General features: G+C 40.3%; 1 long non-coding RNA gene across 1 annotated transcript; it reads left to right on the top strand.

The window, feature by feature from the left end:
• The first annotated feature begins 434 nt into the window (after positions 1 to 434).
• Positions 435 to 4,837, top strand: LOC309872336. Its single transcript, XR_014315792.1, has 3 exons — positions 435 to 677; positions 1,039 to 1,203; positions 2,939 to 4,837. It is a non-coding gene; the product is annotated as an uncharacterized lncRNA (long non-coding RNA).
• Positions 4,838 to 5,239: the final 402 nt, after the last annotated feature.

Below are 5,239 nucleotides of genomic sequence, written 5' to 3'. Positions count from 1 at the left end.
GTCACAAACCCCATTCAGGACTGCATGAAATCTACCATGAATGAATTCTATCAAATTTATAAATAACCAAAAAATTCTGAATTCTGGACCACATCTATTTCCAAAGGTTTTTATTAAACAATTGTAGACCAATTGGCACTTTTGTGGAAACAACTCCGCTGTCACTGGTATTGACTCTTGGTCCTAAAACATTCTTTTGACTGTGAGTTCACATGCTTTGCAACTTCATCGTTGGGAATTCTTCAAATTTGTGTTGCAACACTGTTCCTCTAGGGAGAATTTGTTTCTCTCAGTTGGTGAAAGTCCTATTGGTGAAAGACCACTTTGATTTACATTCTCTACTTATAACGGCTGGTTCATGGTTACAAATCTTAAGTTAAGCAATTTTTTCCCCTGAATGCAAACAGTTAAACAGTGTGTTTTCTTATTGTCTCTTTCTGTGGGGGGAGGTTTGTTTTTGTTCAGTGATCTCTAATCGATCCTTCAACTGACTTTGGATTTATTGCCTGTCTCCGGAGCCTCAGGCAGCCATCAAAGTGGAAGTTCACGGACACCAATGGCTGGCAGATTCCCCTGAAGTAAAAGCTAAGTTTAGTATTTTCCCAACTCACTCTTTTTTAGGGTAGTACCTTAAGGAATCCTTACTTTCTTGCTAAGTCAACAACAGCTTAGAAGAGGTAAGTTTTTATTTTTAGAATATTTAATAAAGTTATAAAGTTATAAAGGTATTTTTCTTGGGTTTTTTTGGTTGTTGGGTTTTGTTTTTGTTTTTTTGTTTGTTTGTTTGTTTTGTTTTGTTTTGTTTTGTTTGGTGGTGATGGTGGTGTTTAGTTAGTACGTAATCTGTCAAGAAAAACAGCTCCCATAACTCTTTTTTCTCCTTCTCCTCTACCAGTTTTATTGATCTGCTTTCACTGCCATGCTTATAAGATGGCTGCTGGGCTGCGAAGTATCTTGTCCTTCCTGTAGGTAGAAAGATGCAAAAAGATCAAAGGGGAAAAAACAGTGTATACTATTTTATCTCTTTGTTTTCATCAGGAAAATAATCACTTTTACTGGGAGACTTCTGCGGATACTCGATTAGCAACACGACCACCTTTGCTGCAAGAAAACAGAGAAATGGGCTGGACTCATTGCATTATGAATGATGGGAGCTGTTATTAAGGAAAGAAAGAAGAATAGATATGTAGTAGGAGCCTAGAGGTATCGTCCGCAACCTGGAATCATTGGAATAATAGCAAATACAGACAAGTATTTGTTCTCACTCTGGGTCATATACAATGACAACATAGATATGATACAGAAACTCTGGAAAGATCAGAGTTTCTCAACCATAAAACTATTGCCATTTTCAACCAGATAATTTTTTCTCATGGGGGTTAGTTCTGTGCATTGTAAAATGTTTAGCAGCATTCTTAGTTTCTACTCCTAGAAACCAGTGGTGCCCCCGGACCAGTAGAGACTATAGCAACCAAATGTGTCTCCAGACATTGCCAAATAGCCCCTTGAGGGGAAAATCATCCCCAACCGAGAACTACGGATATTGATGTTGAAACAGAAGTAGGTGAATACAGACGTGTTTATATGCAAATGCATATACGGACACACGCACACATAGATACGCACACAGAGAAAGATACATATGGATGTGTAAGCACATAGTGAATTTATCTATTGCTCATCCCTAACTCTGACATTATAGGCTTTGGGGGTCCAGCTTCATGAGGGTCTCATTTAATTTGCCTCGAGGCTCTAAGAGGAAGGTATTATTTTTATTGTCCGTTTACAAAGATGGGGAGACTGAGGCTCTCAGCGATTAAGTCACTCAGCGCCCTTACAGTTCGTCAGCCGCAGGACTGGGACGTGGACAAGCTCCAAGACTAATTTTGTTTGCTTTGATTTTATATAATCTTGACCACCTTACTGCTGCTGTTCACCTTCACAATAGTTATCTCTAGGTCTTTCTGTCGCCGGTACTCGTTCTGTGACATTCTGTCTCTTGCCCTTTCTATTGCTACACCTTCTGGTTGGCTTCTCCTTCTCTCAAGGATCTCCTTGTGTAAAGATCTCCATTTTCCCAGGATAAGCTCAAATAACCTCAAATCTATGTAGAGAATACTCGAACTTCACGTTGGAAGTTGGGCCTCCTCCAACTACAAACTACATAATTCAAAAATTCTATCATCCCCTAAGCAGGATAACCTGGGTGAGCAGATACCCTGTTGCAAGACCCAGTTCCTCTCTTCAGGGACAAGATACTTTGGTCTCAACAACTGGAAATAATGGGCTTTTTTTTTTTTTCCTTATCATCTTAACTCTGACTGGGAATTGTCCTTGGCTGGAGGGAGCTTCCTTATCCAAGCTTATGTTCCTTCCCGGGGTGGGAGTGGGGGGTCCATAGGCAATGACCAGCCTGTACAGGGTTACGGAGCCCAGTTCCCGTGTCTCAATTTGGAACATTCTGAAATGAGATCCCAGCTTCCATTGCATTGGCTGGGGCCTCAGTTGTAATGATTTGCACAATTAATCACCTTCTTTTTCTTCCCATCTCACTTCTTCTAGATATACCTCCTGAAAGTAATCAGTAAACCTGCTTCATCCAACTTTTTGTCTCCAAGTAGTTCTGGGTAATCAATCAAGCTAGGTGGTGTGGGAGGTGGATCTAAGAAGTGGGCCAAGGAGAAATGGGTGGGGCACTGACAGGTTTTGCTACAAACTATTAATGAGCGTATCAGTATGACATTTTAAAAATGGTGTGGCACTTCCCAGTAGGAAATACTCTCTTCTGTTAAGTAAAAGGTCTTATCTAACACCCATGAATTCCCTGGAAGTTTGAAGAAATTCCTCCTCATTCTATAGTGATAATGTTCAAAATTATATCACATGGGCCAATGTCCAGAACCAGAGCCATTCTCTTCTTCCTGTCTCTTCCTTCTAGGCCTTTCTGTGGGGTGAGAGGACGAGGCTGCCTTCTGCGATCTTCCTAGGTCAAGGAATGCCCCAATCCAACAGTAGAGGGCAGCAAAGCCCACATTCTGATCCCAGAAACACTGGGATTTCCCAGTCTTGACACAATTTCAGAGAACTTTGTTGCTGAAGACTGAAATCAATTAAGTTATCAGTCTGGGGTGAAGATTTGAAATAACTAGCAAAGCAAAATCTATAAATATTGAGAAAAATGAACACTGGGATAAACCCCAAAGCACAAGGAAAGATCAAACCCAAGATGCAATTCAGCTCTGCCCCTACAGAGCCTCAGTCTTTGAAATCTTGGAGCCAAGGAGTTAAATGTTGACACTAGAGGCGCAGAGTCACCTTCATGTCAGTCACCTTCCCATGTAGTTTATTTTTTAGCTTCTTCCACTAAATGGCCAAATGTCACTAGGAAGCAAACAGGACAGATAGCAGTCCTGACTTCCAACAGCTTCCACGGCCTCCATAGACAGCTGGTACCCATCGTCGAAAACTCACTAATGTAGGTACCACGCCCTGAATGTGTAATGATCTTGGAAGAGAAATTAGAAGCATACGTCTTGCCTTCCTGCCCAGTGGTGGTCAACTGTGTCTACATCCTTTTTGCAAGGTGCCTATCAGATCAATCCCAGGAAGCAAAAGTATGGTCTGAGTATGTGCTAGAACAGACACAATCAAGAAACAATAGCATATGAAACTCTTTGTGTTCCAAGAAAAAAAAAAAAGGCAAATAAGGAGACTCACAAGCATCAGAGCTAGAAGGCTACTTAAGATCATCTTCTCCAAACTCTCTAATTTTGCAAATGAGGCGACAGAGTCTCAATGAATCACAGGTTAGATCTGAGAACTAGAAACGAGGCAGTGTCAGGAAGCATTCCCATGCAACTAAGTCTGGTTAATTTCTTTTCATTGCTATAATGTTACTCTCTTACATACATAAATCATAATTTATTAAGGCATTTGGTTTGCCTTCAATGTTTTACTATTACAAGCAAATATTATGCATATTTGCTGGCACTCACATGGCCAAGTTTCTCTAGGGCGATGACCTAGAAAAGAAGAGGTGTATTGCAGCGTGACCAAATTTGCGAGTTTTCTAGATAATTCCATCCTTTCCCCCAGAGTGGTAAAAAGAATTTGCATTCCAATAAACACTGAGTTGGTATTCCCATGGTTCCACATCCTTGCAGACACTCGGAATCATGTAACTTCATAAATTGTGTCAATCTGGTTGGTGTTTTATCTGTGTCATTATGGTTTTAGTTTGGATTTCCCTGGTTATTAAAGAGACTGAACATATAGCTTAAAAAACAAAGAGTAGGTCTGTGAAAACCTACTCTGGCCTTTTCCCCATTCTTCTGTTTTTAGTCTTATTGACTTGTAGTAGTTCATTATATATTGAGGATATTTCTCCCAAGACTACTACATTCACCGCAAATATTTCATGGCATATTTTGCCATGTATTATTCATTTAATTATGAAGCCATCTGAAAAATGGAAAAATCTGAAAAATCAGAAGCCATCTGAAAAATGGAAAACTCTTAATTGTAGGGAAATAACATTTATTAATATTTTCCTATATTGTTTGTGCTTTTATGTATTATTTAAGAAATTCTTCCCCATCCTGATGGGAGATTCTTTTTTGGTGGGGAGAGGAGGCAAAGAGAGAGGGAGAGAGAGAATTTTAAGCAGGCCATGCCCAGCATAGAGCCCAACACAGCTCAATCTCATGACCCTCAGCCAAAATCAAGACACAGATGTTTAACCGAATGAGCCACCCAGGCACCCCCAATAGGATATTCTTTATGTTAGATAAACTTCTTTATGTTAGATAAACTACGTTAGATAAACTGGTAAACTTCGCAATTTTAATCTTTTGCTTTTCACACTTAAGACCTAATCCCATCAACACTTCACTTTTTTTTTTTTTTAAAGATTTTATTTATTTATTTGACAGAGAGAAATTACAAGTACACAGAGAGGCAGGCAGAGAGAGAGAGAAGGAAGCAGGCTCCCCGCTGAGCAGAGAGCCCGATGCGGGACTCGATCCCAGGACCCTGAGATCATGACCTGAGCCGAAGGCAGCGGCTTAACCCACTGAGCCACCCAGGCGCCCCAACACTTCACTTTTTGATAGGGTGTGAGTAGAGTTGCATTTAAAAATTTTCCATGTTGAGGATGGAACTAGAGCGTATCATGCTTAGCGAAATAAGTCAAGCAGAGAAAGACAACTATCATATGATCTCCCTGATATGAGGAAGTGGT

This window comes from Mustela nivalis, assembly GCF_964662115.1.
Source record: "Mustela nivalis genome assembly, chromosome: 8".
NCBI classification, from domain to species: domain Eukaryota; kingdom Metazoa; phylum Chordata; class Mammalia; order Carnivora; family Mustelidae; genus Mustela; species Mustela nivalis.
This window is presented reverse-complemented; position numbering and strand designations above follow the sequence as displayed.